A 22,191-nucleotide genomic window follows, 5' to 3' on the forward strand; every position below is an offset into this window, starting at 1 on the left:
CCGAGTACCACATGTCATAAGCAGTGAACATGGTTTTCATCTCAGAAAACAATTTTGTGTACCATAACTGATGTCTCTTAGTTTCTGTGTCATGACTGCTATGATATAGTGCAGACTATTTTTCTTTATTTGAGTATATCACCATCAAATGATCAAATACCACTGATGGCTTTTATTATCTGCTATTGCCTGAACCTGTTCCAGAGTATCTCTCTATGCACCTTTGCCATCTGCATCTAAAATAATCCTTCAGCCCTAACTGGTTTGGCTCAGACTGAAAGGTTCCAGGTTTGATTCCGGTCAAGGGCATGTACCTTGGTTGTAGGCACATCCCCAGTAGGAAAAGTGCAAGAGGCAGCTGATTGATGTTTCTCTCCCATCAATGTTTCTAATGCTCTATCCCTCTCCCTTCCTCTCTGTAAAAAAATCAATAAAATATATTAAAAAAAATAAAACAATCTTTCACATACTGAGATGTTTTGATTATGTACCATAATCCATTTGTGATGTCTCCACTCATGGTTATTTTCTACTGTAACTTGTCTCTTGGCTCTAAATGGGTGTTGATTCATTATGCACGGTTATATGAATGTGCATAAGGCATTCTGCTCTTTTACTGTTTGAAATTTTACTACAATCTTCAGTTCATTTATTGTGTGTGTGAAAATGCACCATCATCATCTGGTTTGTACTAAGAATGGAAATTTCTGTACCATAAATATCATTTTATGCACCATGATTATTTGTTATTTCAATTTCTTGGCTTCCTCCTTCGTCTTCAGTACCTGCTCCTATACACTGGATGTCAGCTCATGTTGCAGGACTGTCTGAGTGTGCATCGTAGTCAAATGCTCAGACTCCTGTGGTGGCTGCTCATGCACCACGGCTGTTTGAGCATGTGCTATGGTGTCTACATTTTCTACATTGGCATCTACTTCTGGACCAAAGCCATTTGTTCCTATACTCTGTGTTTTTAATCTTGTATCGCATCCAACTGAGGAAGCATTGCACCATCAGTGTATATATACAGTGATGACTCTGAAGTTAAGAGTATTTGTATTTAATATAAGTTCTGTCATCTAATAATTTGGTGGCCTTCCATTTTACCCCTTTGTGTCTCTGTTTTCTCAACTAAAAAATGATAATGATAATAATACCTACCTCAAAAGGTTGTTGTGAGGATTCAGCGTTAAATGTAAAATGCTTAGATTAGTGCTTGGCACATGGTAAATGTTAAGTATAATATTACATTATTATGTCTCTTCTTTATTATGATTGCCAGATTGCTTCTGGTTGTACATCTCAGGTACATGCTAAATTGTTGGTGGTAGCTGACTTTTCAATATGCGCATCTGATATTATGCCTTGATTTCTCATTTTTCAATAACATATCTACTTCTTCAAGAAAGCCCATTCAGCCAAAATCAGTTTGGCTCAGTGGATAAAGCATCAGCCTGCGGACTGAAAGGTCCCAGGTTTGATTCAGGTCAAGGGCATGTACCTTGATTGCGGGCACATCCCCAATAGGGGGTGTGCAAGAGGCAACTGATAAATGATTCTCTCTCATCGATGTTTCTAACTCTCTATCCCTCTCTCTTCCTCTCTGTTAAAAATCAATTATATATATATATATATATATATATATATAAATACACACACACACACACACACACACACACACACACATATATATATATATAAAGAAAGACCAGCCAAAACCAGTTTGGCTCAGTGGATAGAGTGTCGGCCTGCAGACTGAAAGGTCTTGGGTTCAATTCCGGTCGAGGGCATGTACATTGGTTGTGGGCACATCACCGATAGGGGGTGTGTAGGAGGCAGCTGGTCGATGTTTCTCTCTCATCGATGTTTGTAACTATCTCTCTCCTTTCCTCTCTGTAAAAAATCAATTAAATATATTTTTTTTAAAAAAAGAAAGCCCATTCATTGTGGTGTGTTCATTACTCATCAACTCTCCTAGAACAAGAATAGTACTATAGATGACTACTGTGCCATTTTCACATATACCTGTATCACAATTGATTGTTCATGTTTCAAGTTATATTGATATATATTATGTTCAAACACTCAAACACCAGTGAGATATAGTATATGTATATCTGTATTTTGTGGAGTTGTCTCTGCATTATGGTCATCTGAGCATAAATCATGATGTATCCCACCATTGCTATCTAATAACTTGTGTGTTTTTTATCATAAACCAAGTAATTCCTTATTGTATTGTGGTTTTTTGATAATATATTGTGACTATCTGTGCAATTTCCACTATGTGATTGTTTTCCTTGTATCATTCTGTTGTCTGTTACATATAGATGTTGGTTCATTTTCCCTGTTGGGGTTGTATTATAGATTTCTAGTCATGCACTTTGAAAATGCAGTCATTGTTTACTTCAGAATTGATATAAAGTGATGTAAGACTGTGCTGAACAAGTCACTTTCTACCTTTCTGATTTAGTTTCCTTGATGCTAAAATAATACAAAAATACCTACCTGATATGCTTGTTTTGAAAACAAAATAGTTTTTGTATGTAAAGTTCTGAGTTCCTTGGTAATGTGGTAATGAGATTGCCATTTTCCATGTTATAGAAAAGAATTATGTAGCATTTTTATTTCAGTTTGAATTCCCTTTTCATAGTTTCCCATCACTGCTGATGGTTTCTGTATTAACTTTTGCCTCTGTATCCAGGATGTTAGCATATATTTTGAAATTAAATTGTATGTGAGAAGCATAAATACCAGTAATGTCTGTTCATATTTCATTGTTATTTGAGCATATACCATGCTGTTTTCCTTTTCACTATTTCCATTTGCTTTTCCTCCAAGTCATTGTCCCTGTATCATATTTTTATTATCATACCATAAAACGTGAACAAGTTCTAAGTCATGTTTTTCAGTTCCTTTAAGTTTATAATCATAAGTCATGCTTTCCTGTTCATACTACATATCATATATCACAATTTTCTTAGCATGAACCATTATAGTTTGATCCTTTACTATAAATGTCATTTTTTGTATCTTGGGCCATGCATTAATTTATGCATGCTTTTTATTTTTCAGTACCTACACTGAGGTGTTCTTCTCTTTCATCACTGTTGCCTGATCCTATACCATCTACCTAAATCATGGCTAAGAGCTCATTTTGTGGAGTTGTCTCTGCTTTGTTCCTTTATATAGAAATTTCTGCCTGCACTTGGGCCATATAGATCTGCTCTTCAATCAGTTATATCTTCACCTATATAATGGTTGTAAGGTTACGTAGCAGGGCTTTGATTATTCATCCAGTCAAATGCTCAGATTCCAATATTACCTCTTTATCATATGTCGTGGTCATTTGGGCATGTACCATGGGATCTCCATTTGCATTAATTCATTTAGTTCCTGGACCAAAGCCATTAAAAAATATTATCATACTGGTGTAGCTCAATGGGTAAGCATCAACCTATGAACTAGGAGGTCATAGTTCAATTCCTGGTCATGGCACATGCCTGGGTTGTGGGCTTGATCCCCAGTGGGGGTATGAAGGAGGCAGCTAATCGATTATTCTCTCTCATCATTGATGTTTTTATATATCTCCTTTCTTCTCTGAAAGCAATAAAAATATTTTTTAAAATATCATGCTCTAAGTCTTTATCATATAACAGAGCAATTGTGAATACCTCTGTACTTTGTCCATTTATTCCTGCATCATGGCTGCTTTTTTCTGTTTCATAAATTTCAATTTATATTCTGAGATTGTTTGATATGCATCATGGTTAAATTCTCAAAACCCATTGGTGGGTATTCATATGCCTTTTTGATCTATGCCTAGTTGTTTTCTATTATACTATTACTCTCTAATTTGGGACCAAAGTCATTTCTTTCCATGCTTTGTGTATGTTTCATTTGTGCAACACATATACTTCAATAAGCAGAAACAGTATTTTTTTATGTTTTCCCACTTTTTCAGTTTTATTGAAATACTAGAAGCCTGAATTCATGCACAGGTGTGTTCCAAAGGCCTGGACAGTGATCAGCTCCAACTGGGGCATGCTGACCAGGGAGAGGGCCTGGGAGAGGGACCAGCCAGGAAAATGGACTACAGGGGGTTAGCTGGCTGGCTGGGGGGAGGAACTGAACTGACTGGAGAAACAGGGGGAGGTTGGCTGGTCACAGGAGGTTGGCTGTGAGAGCACACTAACTGACCTGCATTGAGTATCTGCCCCTTGGTGATTAGTGCACATCATAGCAACTGGTCAACTAGTCATTCTGGTTGTTTGGTCGTAAAGGTCACTTAGGCTTTCATATATATATATATTAGAGGCCTGGTGCATGAAATTCATGCACAGGGGGTGACCCTCAGCCCAGTCTGTACCCTCTCCAATCTGGGACCCCTTTAGAGATGTATGACTGCTCCTTTAGGCCCAATCAAGGACTGCTGGCTCCCGACTGCTTGCCTGCCTGCCTTCCTGATTGCCCCTAACCGCTCTGCCTGCCAGCCTGATCACCCCTTAACCACTCCCCTGCCAGCCTGTTTGATGCCTAACTGCTCCCCTGCCAGCCTGTTTGCCCCTAACTTCCCTCCCCTACAGGCCTGGTCACCCCTAACTGCCCTCCCGTGCTGGCCATCTTATGGTAGTCATCTTGTATCCACATGGGGGCAGGATCTTTGACCACATGGGGGCAGACATCTTGTATGTTGGATTGATGGTCAATCTGTATATTACTCTTTTATTAGATAGGATAGAGGCCTGGTGCATGAGTGGGGGACAGCTGGATTACCCTGAAGGGTATCCTGGATCAGGGTGGGGGTTCCCTTGGATTGTGGGGTGGCCTGTGTGAGGGGCCTGTGGTGGTTTGCAGGCTGGCCACACACCCTGGTGACCCAAGTGGAGGCCCTGTTATCTGGGATTTATTTATCTTCTACAATTGAAACTTTGTAGCCTGGACTGAAGCCAAACCTTTTGCTCGCTTTGTGGAGGCAGCTATTTCTGTTGGGATTTATTTATCTTCTATAATTGAAACTTTGTAGTCTGAAATGGAGGCCTAGGCCAACCAGGGTTGCAGAAGCTTGGCTTCCTCCATGGCCAGCGGCAACCCTGGCCTCTTGCTCTCTCCAACTTCATGGCTGCCATCATTTCTGTTTGGATTTATTTACCACCTATAATTGAAATTTTGAAGCATTGAGTGGAGGCCTAGGCTGGCAAGGGCAGGCAGAAACCTTGGCTCCCTCCATTGCCAGGGAAACCCAAGCTTCCCTCCTGTTCTCTGTGGCCACAGCCATCTTAGTTGTGTTTATTTGCATATTTGTCTCTGATTGGCTGGTGGGTGTAGTGGAGGTATGGTCAATTTGCATATTATTATTTTTTTTATGTGCCTCAGGCATGAAACAGGTCTGGATACCAACACAGGCATCAGGCTAGGATTAACTAAGGACTGTACATCTGCTTTGCCCTGATTGAGCAACACAACCAATTAGGTGTCTCCTTGCCCATTGCCAGGGGGTTACATATTACTCTTTTATTATATAGGAATAAAGGCCCATTGCATGAAGATTCATGCAATAGGCTTTCCTTCCACTGACTGCTGACACTGGTTTTCCTCTGGCACATGGGACCTAGGCCTTTGCTCCAGCCACAGCAGAGAAGCCAAGCCTTGAGGCTTCTCCACTCTGACCACAGCAGAGAAGGCAAGCCTCAAGGGTAGGCTTCTCCACTCTGGCTGCAGTGAGGCTTGGCTCCTCCGCTCAGGCTGCAGTGAGGCTTGAATTCTCCACTTTGGCTGCAGCAGAGAAGCCAAGCCTCTTCAGTCTTCAGCAGAGAAGCCAAGCCTCTTCAGTCTTCAGTCTTCAGTCTTTAGTCTTCAGTCTTCAGTCATCTTCAGTCTTCAATCTTCAGTCTTCAGTCTTTGCTTGGGCCAGAGCCTTCATTCTTCTTTCCATGCCTGTGTATGGAAATGAACCCACCATCTTTGTTGGGTTAATTTGCATACCCGCTCCTGATTGGCTGGTGGGGATCACAAAGGTATGGTCAATTTGCATATTTCTATTTTATTAGTGTAGATATATAACTATATATAGTACTATAAGTTTAAAGTGTATGCCATAATGACTTGACTTAGATATAGTGTGAAATTATTACAACACTAAGTTTGGTAACATACATCACTTCACATAGTTATTTAAATTTTTTTCTTATGATGAGAACTTTTATGATTGACTCTCTTATGTTACATCCACAGTACTTATTTATCTTATAACTGAACATGTGTATCTTCTTCTAATTCTCTACCTACCCACCTCACACCTCTCATAGCCACAAATGTGATTCCTTTTAAGTTTGGGGGTTTTTTTTGTTTTGTTTTTTATGGGGGTGATTCCATATATAAGTAAGATCATACAAAGTTTTTCTTTCTCTGTCTGGCTTATTTCATTCAGCTTAGTGTCCTCAAGGTCCATCCATGTTGTTCCAATGCCAGAATTTTCTTTTATGGTTGCACAGTATTCTATTTTGTATATATATTTTCCATATGCATTCATCTGTTGCTGAACACTTAGATTGTTTCCATGTCTTGGATATTATAAATAATACTGCCCTGAACACATGGGTGCAGATATCTCTTAGTAATTTCATTTTCTTCAGATATATACCCAGAGGTGAATTGCTGGGTTATATAGTAGTTCTATCTTTAATTTCATACTCTTTTCCATAGTGGCTATACCAATTAACATGTCTATTAACAATGTACAAGGGTTCCCTTTGCTCCACATACTCTCTTGTCTTTTTTTATGATAGCCATTTTAACAGGCATGAAGTGGTTTCTCTTTCTTTTATAAAAGTTTATTTTTCAATTATGGTTTATCATTTCCTTATTTCTTACGTTATAAGGATATACTTATTTACTATGCTTATCTGTGCTTGAACCATGATTGTTTACACAAGTACTGAGAATGAAGTATTATAAGCATTAATTGGCTCATGTACTATGATTACATACTCTTTTATCATTATTCTGCTTTGCTTTTCATGTCAAAATATCTACTGTTTCATGCCTTTCAATACAGGCTGCTGGATTCTTATTAATCATGACCAGTAGCACAAAATTAAGTAGTTTATGCATCATGGATTCTTGAGAATGTACCAGTGTAATCTTTTTCATTGTTGTGTCTGCTCCTTGAAGCACTGTTTTAGTATTTTTAATCATATGCAATATCTGCCTGAAAATCACCATTCTATAATTGTATGAAGTTCTGGCATTATTATTACATGTTCCATGGTTGAATGACTTCATACTATTAGTGGTGATGTTGTGGATTCTTTGCTTCACTATGGCTGTCTACTTATTTACCATTACCACCTTAGCATACATCCTGCCTGAGTGCTCTTGGAATATTGATGTCTTTTTATACATAATGGTTGTCAACTTATGCATGTGGACATCTCCTTTATGGTCATGGATGTCTGAGCATGTGTAGGTTGATAGTTCATAATTGGGTCCTGATTATCATGGCAGACCACATGTGGTTCTATGTCTAAGCTCTTAGTAATGTTTATTTATATAATGTAGCAATTTTATGTAGACAATTCACTATGGTCAGTAACATAGCAATTTTATGAAGACAATTTTATGTAGACAATTAGTAATGTAGCAATTTTATGTAGACATATGTAGACAATTCACTATGGTCAGATGGGAACTCATATTATTATATGCTCCTATACCATAATTATTCTCTTTGAGCATTTCTGGGTTCAGTTCCATTTTCTGTTTTAACAAGTATTGAGACCATCAGCAAGTCACTCAATCTTCTTGGGTGAACACTTATCTTTCTGGATTATATATTCTAACTAGAGGCTGGGTGCATGAAATTTGTGCACTCAGGGGGTAGGGGTCTCTCAACTCAGCCTGCGCCCTCTTGCAGTCTGGAAGCCCTTCCTTGGGAGCAGGCCTAAGCCAGCAGTTGGACATTTTTAGTGCTGCCATGGAGGTAGGAGAGGCTCCCCCACTGCCACTATGCTTGCCAGCCATGAGCCCAGCTCAGTGCTTCTGGCTGAGTGGCATTCCCCTTGTGGGAGCACACTGACCACCAGGGGGCAGCTCCTGTGTTGAGTGTCTGCCCCCTGTTGGTCAGTGCACATCATAGTGACCAGTCGTTCTGCTGTTCAGTTGACTTGCATATTAGCCTTTTATTATTTAGGATTTGTGCACACATTAATATAACATGCACATTTGTCCAATATGAAAAGAGATTTTGAATGTAATCTTAACCTGTATAATATTCAGATGTATCAATGATCATTATTTATTTTACCATTTTAATAGGCACATTTAAGTTATTTTTAAAATTTCACTAATATAGTGTTATATTGTGATAAATATCTTAGAAATTATTTTTTGCAACTATGATTTTCTTTTGTTTAGTAGATTTCTAGAAATAAAGTTACAGAGACAGAACATTTTTGTAGGCTTTTTATTTATGTTGCCATATTTTTTTCTAGGTTGTAGTTCATACTCTCATTAATATACAATATATATAATTTCTCGTTCTACCTTCAACAAAGTTGTTTAGCATTTTTAAAAGCTTTTGTTTGTTTGGTAAGTAAAGTAATGCTTTAGTTGCATTTCTTGAATCAGTGTTAAGACTAACATTTTAAACAAACACATCAATATAATAAATGTTATGAAATTTTTAGCATTTAACTGCATGTAACTTATTTTTCTGAATTGTAACTTAAAATATGAGATATAAACAAATATAAATACCATATAATAAAGCACACTGTCAAACTAAAAACTTCTTCACAACAGAAGAAACCATCAACAAAACAAAAAGACAACCAACCAAATGGGAGAAGATATAGCCAAAATATATAAAGAATGCATACAACTTAACACAAAACAAACAATCTATTTTAAAAATGGGCAGAATACCTGAACAGATACTTCTCTTAAGAATAAATACAAATGGCCAGCAGATATATGAAAAGATGCTCAACTTCATTAGATAGTAGGGAAATGAAATCAAAACTACAATGAGATACCATCTCACACCTGTTAGAATGGCTCTTATGAATAAAACAAGTAATAACAAGTGTTGGAACAGTTGGGAGAAAAAGAACCCTCATTCACTGCTGGTGGGAATGTAAACTGGTACAGCTACTATGGAAAACACTGTGGAGGCTCCTCAAAAAGTTAAGAATAGACTTGATTTAGCATCTGCCTCACTGTGCCCTGTTAGATCTGCAATGATTGATCATTTAACCAAGATGTTACAGTGATTTTTAAAAATATATAATAACGTATTTGTAAGAGAGAAAAAAAAAAAAAAGAATAGAGTCACCCTATGACCCAGCAACCCCCTTTCTGCGATTCTACCTCAACATTTGAAATCATTTATTTTCAAATATATACACACCCCTATGTTCATGGTAGCATTATTCACGATGGCAAAAACATGAAACAACCAAAGTGTCCTTTGACAGATTATTAGATAAAAAAAGATGTGGGACATATATACAATGGAATATTACTGAGCCATAAGTAAAGATTAAATACTGCCATTTGCAACAACATGGATGACTCTTGAGAATATCATGCTAATTGATATAAGTCAAATAGAAAAAGTCAAGAATCATGATTTTACTCATATATGGGATATAAAACTGAAAACAACAAATTAACAAACAAATAAACAAAACTCACAAATACAAACAACAGTATGGTGGTTACCAGAGGGGAGGGGATGGGAGGCAGTAAAGGGTAAGGTGCAGGAAATATGTGGTGATGAAATCAGATTTGACTTTGGGTGGTGGACACACAATGAAACATACATATGATGTAGCAGAGTTGTACTCTTAAATCCTATATAATCTTATTAACCACTAGAGGCCTGGTGCACTGATTCATGCACCTGTAGGGTCCCTCAGCCTGGCCTGCACCCTTCCGCAACCTGGGACCCTTTGGGGGATGTTGGATTGCTGGTTTCAGCCTGTTTCCTGCAGGCCCTGCTGGCATCACCCAAGGGAGGTATTAGTGCATGAAGCTGCAGGTGGCCAGGGAGGTGGGAGTGGTGCCACACTGCTCCCGCTCATGCTGGCCCCACTGTGCCTGCAGCCACCGCTCAGTAGCACTGTAGTAGAGGCAGGAGAGGCTCTTGCCTCTGCAGCTGCAACAGTGCTCGCCAGCTGTGAGCCCAGCTTCTGGCTGAGTTGTGCTCTCCCTGTGGGAGTGCACTGACCACCAGGGGGCAGCTCCTGCATTGAGTGACTGCCCCCTGGTGGTCAGTGTGCATAATAGTGACTAGTTGCTTAGGGTTTTATATATATGGATATTTTCTAGTAAGACATACACTTTACTTTCCAAAGTCTTTTTATTTCCAGAAGTAGTGTTTGGTTCTTTTTCAAGTCTCCTAGCTTATTGTTCATAATTTCTTGTTCTCTTTAGATGTTTTACATTTTTGTGGAGGCCATAGCTCTTATATTATCTGTGTCTGAAAATTCACCATCTGAAGTGTGTGGTTTGGTTTCTATTATACTTGTTTTTTCTTGTTTCTTTCTCATAGTGGCTAGGTTCCTTGTGTTCTTGGTTATTTTTGTATACTGATTGATGCCTCTGAAAATGTTGTTTATGTGGGTTCTACAAAGCCAAATATGAAGATATTATCTTCCAGAAATTATATTTACTTCATTAGGTCACCTTGGGCATGCTTTGTACTCACTTTAAACTAAATCCATGACTTGAGGTTTCTGGAACCAAACAGTAATCTGAATTTAGATTGCAAACCTAAGAGACAGGCTCGCCTATGGTTTAAAATCTTTGGTGAGTGGAGTCTGTCTTTCTGTTTTTATTTGTCCATGTTCAGGTCAAACTGAAGCAATTCTCCTACATGCCCCTGGGATTGGATACATACTTATGATTGATTAATACCCTGAAATTGTAGTTCTTGGAGCATCTGAGCTCATGTGAGTTGTATACATACATTTGTATGTTGTCAAAATCCCCATTATTGGAAAATACTAACCTTTGGTTTATGTCTGCTATAACTTAATTTTTAAATCTATTTTTCCCTCAGGTTGTTGTTTTTATTTTCTTGAGATTTTTTTTCTATTTTGATTAATTACTAAGTCATTGAAATGTATCGATTTATTATTGTATCCACCTGTCCAGCTCTGGGTTTATTCCCCCCAAAGAATGTTTTGTTTTATAGTTTTGCCTATTTATAATCTTCCTTGAGATAGTACTTAAAAAGAAGTAGTATTATGTGCTATTTGGAGAACAATTGTCAATTTCTATTTTTTTAGTTTTATTAATTATGATGTTTGAATTTCTCATATCTGTCAGCTTAATTTGTTGAAAACTGAGTAATGTAATGTAATTATTGCAAACTTTTTGGTGTGTTAATTTAGATCAATAACACAGTTTCTTTCATTTATATTTTATTTATTTTTTAATATATTTTATTGATTTTTTTTTTTTTACAGAGAAGAAGGGAGAGAGATAGAGAGTTAGAAACATCGATAAGAGAGAGTCATCAATCAGCTGCCTCTTGCACACCCCCTACTGGGGATATGCCCGCAACCAAAGTACATGCCCTTGACTGGAATCGAACCTGGGACCTTTCAGTCCACAGACTGATGCTCTATCCACTGAGCCAAACCGGTTTTGGCTTATATTTTAAATTTCTAAGTTTTATTTTATTTATGCTGAAGTAATGTTATTAAATAAAGGAATTTTACATGTTGCTCCTAATAGTAGGATTGAGGAAGAATGGCGGCTATACCTGTATATGTCTTAAAGAACAATAGAGAACAAAATACATTATCCTCAACAGTAGGGTAACCAGTTTAACTTGATGCGACTAGAGGAAAGGGAAATAGAAAGAGGAGATATTGAAAGGTAGCCAGTGGTCAAATCAAGTAGGACTTTATAGGTCATAGCAAGTACTTTGAATCCAATGAAAATACACTGGAAAATTTTGATACTGTGATAATATAATCTGGTTTAAATTTTTAAAAGCTCACTTTGGCTACTGTGCAGATAATGTACTATAGTGGGCAGAGAGACACTTTAGGAGGCCATTCTTTACAGTCATGGAAGTTAGATGAGCTTATGGACATTGGAGGTGGTGAGAAGTGGTCAGAGTCTGAATCTGTTCTGAAGTCAAAAGGTTAAGTTTATAGTTTGAATGTGGGTATAAAAGAGAGAAATAAAGGTGTAGGTGTGAACTGGATATGGGTGGATTTGATGTAGGTGTGTGAAAGAGGAATTCTTGGCCTTCTTTGTCTAGTGTTCTTTTCTTTCTTTGCTGATTCCCTTTTAGGCTGTTAGATTCATCGCTATATTCCTAGCACTTAGAACAGTGCCTGGTACATATAGTGCTCCTTACTTTTGAATGAATAAATAATAAAAATGTTTTCAGTGGAATAATGAGTGAAAATACCTGATTGGTATAAGTAGTTTGAGAGAATGAGAAGTGAGAAAGTTGAGATAGTGATAACAAAAATTATTGAAATGAATTAGCATAAAGGGAAGCAGAGAAATTTGGAAAAAATTTGAGGAGATTCATGAGAGAGCTTTACTTTATATATATATATATTGAGAGGGACAGAGAGTTAGTATAGTCGATGAGAGAGAAACACCGGCCAGCTGCCTCTTGCACACCCCCCACTGGGGATGTGCCTGCAACCAAGGTACATGCTCTTGACCGGAATCAAACCCAGGACCTTTCAGTCCACAGGCCGACGCTCTATCCAGTGAGCCAAATCGGTCCCAGCTACTTTTTTAATGATGGATGATAATACATCATGTTTATGCTTCAGAGAATAAGCCAGTAGAGAGGGAAAATCTTACAAGTGTGGGAGAGGAGAAATTTACTAAAATCATAGAGGGGACAAATGATGATAAAAAAAATTAAATTAAATTATAAAAAAGAAATGTACTGAAATAAAGTCCTTAAGCAGGAGGCAGGGAACAGGTTCCACAGCACCTAGAGATCCCTGGTAACAATGGAAAGATAGAATATTATATATGGCTCAGATTCAGGTAGTTTGATATAACTGATAGTAGGAAGATGAGGTCTTCTGATTGTTTTATTTTTCTTGGTAAAATAAGAAGCAAACCCATTTCCTGAGAGCCTGGGAGGAGAATATTGGAGATTTAAGAAGAGAAAAGAAAGTAAAAAATGTTATTTCAGAAAGTGAGAGAGTAAATTTGTTTGACAAATGTAAAAGGATCATGGGAAATTTGAAATATGTTGAAGAAAATTTAAAGAGAGTCCATGTAGGCACACTTATGTATTTTTTATATAGCTATATATAGCTGCTCATTTGCAGGCCAAGAAATGAATTTAATCAGTGTTTATATTTTCCCAGGCAGTTACAACAGGGTCAGAAAGTGGCAAGAGTGTTCAGAGTACATACCAGAGAACGATTATAATGATTTTAATTATGGACCATGTATGTAATTCAAGTAAGGAATGAAAGGATGTAAAAACATGAAGGTGATGATGGAGAATTTAAAAGTGGCAGGTTCAAGAGATTAGAGGTTAAGAGGATACAAGAATTGACAGTATGAAAGTACTGGATTAAAGGTGTTGGAAAGATATGTTCAGGTACTTACTTGAGATCCTGGATTTGTAAATAACAAGATTTTGGCACATGGGAATGAATAGCCAGATAACAATAGAGCTGAGGTTCATTGGAGGCCAAGAGATAAAAAACTTGACCTGTACCTTATAGTCACTAAGTATTACTGTATGTCATACATAATGCTTAATGCTGCACATAAATTATGCCATTTAATTCTCATAATACTACTATATGGAAGTGTTATTATTATCAACATTTTTAGATGAGAATGTTTGAGTTAAGTCACTCACCCAATGTCAGATTTCTATGTGGTATATCAAGTACTGGAATTGAGATGTTTCTAACTCCAAAAACTTTAATAATGGTAGTGCTTCAAGGATGAGTAGAATTAGATGGCCTCAAATGAAACTATGGAGACAAATTAACAGAAATAAATGTCAGGAGGAGGACCTAATACTGCTGTGGAGTAGATGGAAGTTACACTCACCTCCGCCCAAGACCAAACTAGAATTACACCTAAAATATAGAACAATAAATATGAATAATAAACAGAAGACTAGCTGAACAGAAGTCTTATAACCAATGATTTGCAGAAGAAGCCACATTGAGACTGATAGAAAGGATGGAGAGGCAAAAAGGCTGGTCTCACTACCACGTTTAACAGCTGAGAATCCAACAGAGTATCTCAGCTGCAAAGGTTCCCCTAGAAAAGCATGGAGTTGAGACTCCATGGGATCCACAATCCAGAGCACCAGACCTAAGAAGAGGTGCCCACATGACATCTGACTGAAAATCAGCAGAGATTCTGTCAACAGGGGAGAGAAACAGGAGGGTGCTAGAAACTCAGGTGTTTCTTAAAGGGCACAAAATCTCATTCTCAGCCTCTCACTCTAGGGTCCAGTGGAGGGAGGGCAGCTCAGAATGGAAAAGAGATGAGTGAGGAGAGACTGGGCTGTGTGGCTCCAGAAAGAGAGCTGAAGGGACAGCTGTCAGTGTCCCTGTGCTGAGTCCCTCTCCTACACCAGACATCATTTTTCTTGGGTTGAATACTCTCCTCCATATGACACCATCCTCCAAACTCCCTGTTGTTCTGCACTGTAGAGTGTATCCCCTCTGGAGAAATCAGCTGCTGGGTCCTGGGTATAGAGGTCCCAGAAAATTCAGGGAGTCTCAGAAACTGAGTTGTTTGCTCTGGAGCAAGAGCCATTCCCTACACCTTTCTGGTGACCTGGCCAGCACCACCCCTCACAGGAGATTCACTAGCCCCACCCTCCCATTTCCTTATGGCCCCACCCTGTTAAGCTCTTGCTCTCCAAGAGGTCCTGACAGAATCCAAGACAGACTGAGTTGTATGTTTCTAGGAAAGGGATAATTTTTCCCTTGAATACCTGACTGATGAAGAAAGTTACTTCACATGGCCAAATCTTGGTTGGTTAGTGTCTGATGAACTCTGCTGGCCTCCCCCTGATGATTCCCTGACATCCTGCCCCACCACAAAGGTCTGCAAGAACCCAGTGTAAGGCAGCTATCCTTGGTGTACCCTGAGACTTTTGCTGAGTGAATTCAGCAATGGCACTGAGTACAGATCACTATCAATCAGGTGAACAACACTTGCTTCTCCCTGGTGACTCACTAAGAACCTACCTCAAGCAATGTAAATGCTGACTGAGCCTAACAGGCAGCTGGCAGGCAGAGACAGGTGAAGGCAGAACTCAGGGTGCCTTGGGCCTGCCTCTAGGTCCTCTTTAAGAATAAGAGCCCCGGCTGGTTTGGCTCAATGGATAGAGCGTCGGCCTGCAGACTAAAGGGTCCCAGGTTTGATTCCAATCAAGGGCACATGCCCAGGTTGTGAGCTCTGTTCCCAGTAGGGGGTATGGGGGAGGCAGCTGATTAGTGATTCTCTCTCATCATTGATGATTCTACCTTTCTCTCCCTCTCCCTTACTCTCTGAAATGAATTAAAAATATTTATAAAAAAAATAAGAAAAAAAAGGTGGGCATTGATATAAAGAATAAAATGACAATAAATATGAATCTGTCAATAATAGCTTTAAATGTAAATGGCTTAAAAGCTCAAATCAAAGCATAGGGTAGCTGAATGGATAAGAAAACAAAACAATGTTGTCTATAAGAGACACAACTCAGAACAAAAGACACAGGCAGACTAAAAGTAAAGAGATGGAAAATATATTTTATGCAATAAAAAGCTGGGATAGCTATACTTAATATGACAAAATAAACATTAAAGGCTATAATAAGAGGCAAAGAAGGACACTACATAATGATAAAGGATCAAACCAGTAAGAGGATATAACCCTTGTAAACATGCTGTCAACCTAGGAGTACCTAAATATATAAAGCAAATTTGTATGGACCTAAAGGGACAGATCAACAGTAATACAGTCATAGTAGGGGATATCAATACACCACTGACATCAATTGATAGATCTTCCAGACAGAAAATTAACAAGGAAATATTGGCCTTAATCTACACACTTTATCTGATGTATTTAATAGATGTCTTCAAAGGATTTCACCCCAAAATAGCCGAATATACTTTTTTATTTCAAGTTCAGTTTCTATGATAAACCATGTGTTAGGACACAAAATAAGTATCAGTAAATTTAAGAGGATTGAAATCATATCAAGCATTTTTTCTAACTGCAATGCTGTGAAACCAGAGTTAATTAAAAAAGAAAACTTAAAAATACAAACATGGAAGCTAAGTAACATGTTACTAATAATGAATGGATGGCAGTGAGATCAAGGAAGAAATCAAAAGATACCTTAAAACAAATGAAAATAAATACATAGCAATCCCAAATTTGTGGGACACAGCAAAAGCAATCCTAAGAGAGAGATTTATAACATTATTAGAGGCCCAGTGCACAAATTTGTGCACAAGTGGGGTCCCTTGACCTGGCTGACAATCAAGGCCTATCAGGGTATCAGCTCTCTGGGGGGACAGGCTATAGGATGTTGGCTGGCTGGTGGGGGGTGGAGGTGTGTGTGGAGGGGCCAAGGGAGGTTGGCCAGCCCAAGGGGATAAGGGTAAGGGGAGGTGAGGTTGGCCAACTGCCCCCCCCCCCTCAATCAGGGCCCATCAGGGTGGCCAGCCAGGTGGGTGGAGGAGGAGCCATGGGAGGTTGGCTGTGGGAGTGCACTGACCACCAGGGGGCAGCTCCTGCATTGAGAATCTATCTCCTGGTGGTCAGTGCGTATCATAGCGACTGGTCAACTGGCATTCCAGTTGTTCTGGTCATTTGGCTGTAAAGGTCACTTCGGCTTTTAGATAGATAGATAGATAGATAGATAGATAGATAGATAGATAGATAGATAGGCTTCCCTCAAGAAACAATACATTTTTCAAATAAACAATGTAATTCCACACTTAAATGTACAAGAAAAAGAACAATAAACAAATTCAAATGTGAGTAGAAGAAAATAAATAAAAAAGGTCAGAGCAGAAATAAACAAAAGAGAGTCTAATAAAAATACAAAGATTGATTCTTTGAGACCAGCCAGTGTAACTCAGTGGTTAAGTGTTAACCCATGAACCAAGAGATCACTGGTTTGATTCCTGGTCTGGGCACATCCCTGAGTTGCAGGCTCAATCCCCAGTAGGACATGTGCAAAAGGCAGCCAATTGATGATGTTTCTCTCTCATTGATGTTTCTATCTCTCTATTCCTCTCTTTTCCTCTCTATAAAAATCAATATAAACATAATTTTAAAAAAAATAAAAAGAGTTGCTTTTCTGAAACAATAAAAAAGATTGGTAAACCTTTATCCAGACTCATCAAGAAAAAAGAGAAAGAATCCAAATAAATAAAGTCAGAAAGGAAAGAGAAAAAGTAACAACTGACACCACAGAAATACAAAGGATATGAGAAAATATTATGAACAATTATATACCAACAAATTTGACAATCTGGAAGAAATGGATAAATTCCTAGAAATATTCCAACTCCCCCAAAACTGAATCAAGAAGAAACAGAAAATTTGAACAGACTGAGTACAATGAATGAAACTGAAACAATAATGAAAATGATCCCAACAAGCAAAAACCTAGACCCTTGGTCAGCAAACTGCGGCTTGCGAGCCACATGAAGCTCTTTGGCCCCTTGAGTGTGGCTCTTCCACAAAATACCATGGCCTGGGCGAGTCTATTTTGAAGAAGTAGCGTTAGAAGAAGCTTAAGTTTAAAAAATTTTTTCTCTCAAAAGAAATTTCAATCATTGTACTGTTGATACTTGGCTCTGTTGACTAATGAATTTGCTGACCACTGCCTTAGACCAAATGGCTTTACAGGTGAAGTTTACCAAACATTTAAAGTAGTAACACCTATCCTTTTCAAATTATTCCAAAAAATTCAAAAAGCAGGAAGACTCCCAATCTCATTTTATGAGGCCAGGGATTATTCTAATACCAAAACCAGAAAAAGACACTACAAAGAAAGAAAATTACAGGCAAATATTGCTGATGAACATAGATGTAAAAATCCTCAACAAACTATTAGCAAATCACATTCATCAATACATTAGAAATATCATACACCATGATCAAGTAGGATTTATTTTGGGATGCAAGGTTTGTATAAAATCCATGTCAATTAATATGATATACCATATAAAATAAGGAATAAAAATCATATGATCATATCAATAGATACATTTGATAAAATTCAGCACCCACTTTTTTGCAACGGGTTTGTCGCCAGAACACAGGTGTTGTGAAAACCACCATTAACTAAAACCCAAGATGAGAAAGGAAAAGACTCACATCAACATTGTCGTCGTCATTGGACACGCAGATTCTGGCAAGTTTACCACTACTGGCCATCTCATCTACAAATGTGGTGGGATCGACAAAAGAACCATTGAGAAGTTTGAGAAGGAGGCTGCTGAGATGGGGAAGGCCTCCTTCAAGTATGCCCGGGTCTTTGATAAACTGAAAGCTGAACGGGAGCGAGATATCACCATTGATATCTCCCTATGGAAATTCGAGACCAGCAAGTATTATGTGACCATCACTGATGCCCCAGGGCACAGAGACTTCATATAAAAACATGATTACAGGCATATCTCAGGCTGACGGTGCTGTCCTGATTGTTGCTGCTGGTGTTGGTGAATTTGAAGCAGGTATCTCCAAGAATGGACAGACCCATGAGCGTGTCCTTCTGGCCTACACAATGGGTATGAAACAGCTGGTTGTTGGTATTAACAAAATGGATTCCATTGAGCCACCATATAGCCAGGAAAGATACGAGGAAATTGTTAAGGAAGTCAGTACCTACATTAAGAAAATTGGCTACAACCCTGACATAGTAGCATTTGTTCCAATTTCTGGTTGGAATGGTGACAATGGTGTTAATATGCCTTGGTTCAAGGGATGTAAAGTCACCTGTAAAGATGGCAGTGTCAGTGGAACCACACTGTTTGAAGCTCTGGATTGCATCCTGTCACCAACTCGTCCAACTGACAAGCCCTTGTGCCTGCCCCTCCAGGATGTCTACAAAGTTGGTGGTATTGGTACTGTCACTGTGGGCCTACTGGAGACTGGTGTTCTCAAGCCCAACCTTTGCTCCAATCAATATTACAACTGAAGTAAAGTCTGTTGAAATGCACCAAGAAGCTTTGAGTGAAGTTCTTTCTGGGGACAATGTGGGCTTCAACTTCAAGAACGTGTCTGTCAAAGATGTTCGCCGTGGCAATGTGGCTGGTGACAGCAAAAATGATCCACCAATGAAAGCAGCTGGCTTCACCGATCAAGTGATTATCCTGAACCACCTAGGCCAGATAGATCAGTGCTGGATAGGTACACAGCTCACATTGCTTGCAAATTTGCTGAGCTGACAGAGAAGATTGATCGTCGTTCTAGGAAAAAGCCGGAAGATGGCCCCAAGTTTTTGAAATCTGGTGATGCTTCCATTGTTGATATGATTCCTAGCAAGCTCGTGTGTGTTGAGAGCTTCTCTGACTACCTTCTCTGGGCCATTTTGCTGTTCCTGACATGAGACAGACAGTTGCTGTGGGTGTCATAAAAGCAGTGGACAAGAAGGCAACTGGAGCTGGCAAAGTCACCAAGTCTGCCCAGAAAGCTCAGAAGGCAAAATGAATATTATTCCCAACATCTGCCACCCCAGTCTTAATCAGTGGTAGAAGAACGGACTAAGACTGTTTATCTCAATTGACCATTTAAGTTTAATGGTAAATGACTTGTTAATGATTATAATGCATCGTAAAACCTTCAGAAGGAAAGGAGAATGTTTTGCGGACCATTTGGTTCTTTTGTGTGGATGGCAGTATTTAAGTTATTAGTTTTTTTTAAAATCAGTACTTGTTAATGGAAACAACATGACCAAAAATCTGTCACAGAATTTTGAGACCCATTAAAATAATAAAGTTTAATGAGAAACCTGTGTGTTCTTTTGGTCAATTATACTAGTTAGGTAAGACTTAAGAGTTGCCCATGACCTATTTCTAGTGTTATATCTGCTAATACCTTACAATTGGATAGTTCTGTTAACATTTTTTTCTGGGTGGGAATTTTGTGGGTTTTTTTGTGGGATTTTTCCCCCAACTGAATCACCTTTCTCTTCATAGTAAAAACTATGGGAAGGGGGTCTGTTGGTGTAACACTAAATAGGTTAGGACAGGTAAGCAAAGAGTAATTTTGTGTTTGTAAGCTAGTTTCAAAAGGCCAAATTTTGTAAAGGCACATGTTAACAAAATTTTGTAGTTACATCAATATTGAGTAAATTTGTTGGTATGTCAAATTTTAGTTTTCCTGTTTTACTGGAATGTGAATTCACACTTACAAATTCTAAGATAGTTTAATAACCTTAAGTGTGGTTTGAATAGTGTTGAGCACTGTCTTGCTACAGTTATTGTATCCAAATTCTAGGAAAAATAAATTGATGCTGGAAAAAATTAAAAAAATAAAAGCAAGCACCCATTTATGATTAAAAAAAAAAAACACAACAACCTCTCAGCAAGTGGAAAGAGAGTGAATTTATCTCAACATAATAAAGGCCATGTATGACAAACTCACAGCTAACAACACACTGAAGGGGGAAAACTAAAAGCATTTCCCTTAAGATCAGAAGCAAGACAAAGATGTCTGCTTTCACTACTCTTATTCCACAGAGTTCTGGAAGTCCTAGCCACAGCAATCAGTCAAGAAGAAGAAATAAAAGGCTTCCAGGTTAGAAAGGGAGAAGTAAAATTATCATTATTTTCAGATGAGGTAATACTGTATATAAAGAACCCTAAAGATTCCACCAAGGAAAATACTGGGACTGATAAATAAAATCAGTAAAGTGGAAGAATACAAAATAAATATCCAGAAATCAGTTGCATTTTTATGCAGCAATAATGAACTACCAGCAAGGGAAACAAAGAAAATAATCACTTTTTAAATTGCATTAAAAATACTAGGAATAATTTTAACCAAGGAGGTGAAAGACCCGGACTCAGAAAATTATAAGACACTGAAGAAATTGAAGAAAGTACAAATAAATGGAAGCATATATCATGCTCATGTATAGGAAGAATTAACATTGTTAAAACTGCACAAAGTGATCTATAGATTCAATGAATTCTTATTAAGATAACAATGGCATATTTCACAGAACAAGAACAAATAATCCAAAAATTTATATTGAACCACATAAAAACTTGAATAATCACACCAATCTTGAGAAAAAAGAACAAAGTTGAAAGAATCACATTACCTGATACCAAACTGTACTACAAGACCATCATAATAAAAAATCATTATATAGGCATCAAAACAAACTTATAAATCAATGAAATGGAATAGAGTCAAGAAATAAACCTACCTCTTTATGGTCAATTAATATTTGACAAAAAATGTAAGGACACATAATAGAATAAATACAGCCTATTCAATAAATGATATTGGGAAAATTGAACAGATAGAGGCAAAAAACAACTCTAGATCACCTTCTTACAAGAATAAACTCAAAATGGATTAAAGACAAATATAAGACGCAAAACCATAAAACACCTAGAAGAAAACAGGCAATAAAATTTGACATTTCTCCAGTCAGAGAAAGATGAATATTGGATGATCTCACTCATATGTGGGATATAATGATCAATAAAAATTTGATGAATAAGAATATATCCAGAGACAACTGGTAAGGGGGGGTTAGAGAGCAGCCAAAGAACTTATATGCATGCATATTAGCATATCCAATGGACACAGGCACTGAGGCGGTGGGGGCTTGCCTGGGATGGGAATGGCTGGGGGGGGGGCGTGTCAATTGGGGAAAAGAAGACAAATGTAAAACTTTAGACAATAAAAAATTTGACATTTCTTTTAGTAATATTTTTTTTCTGATATACTAGTATCTCCTTGGACAAAGAAGGTAAAAGAAAAAAATTACAAATGGACCTCATAAAACCAGTGTTTTTACACAGCAAAGGATACCATCAACAAAATGAAAAGACAGCCCACTGAATGGGATAATATATTCTCCAATGATACATATAATAAGAGGTTAATAACCAAAATTTATAAAGAATATAGAAAACTCAACACCAAAAGAACAGAATCCAATTAAGAAATGGGCAGTGGACCTGAATA

General features: G+C 38.0%; 1 protein-coding gene and 1 pseudogene across 2 annotated transcripts in view; both read left to right on the top strand.

Moving 5' to 3' along the window:
• The window catches only part of GABRA3 (gamma-aminobutyric acid type A receptor subunit alpha3), a 205,993-nt gene that overhangs the window by 47,395 nt on the left and 136,407 nt on the right, over window positions 1-22,191 (top strand). The window lies entirely within an intron of this gene.
• Window positions 18,340-19,748, top strand: LOC311615701 (elongation factor 1-alpha 1-like; annotated as a pseudogene). The gene has a single exon. The product of its transcript is annotated as an elongation factor 1-alpha 1-like (transcript).

The sequence above is a fragment of the Pipistrellus hanaki genome, assembly GCF_964339955.1.
Source record: "Pipistrellus hanaki genome assembly, chromosome: X".
NCBI classification, from domain to species: Eukaryota; Metazoa; Chordata; class Mammalia; order Chiroptera; family Vespertilionidae; genus Pipistrellus; species Pipistrellus hanaki.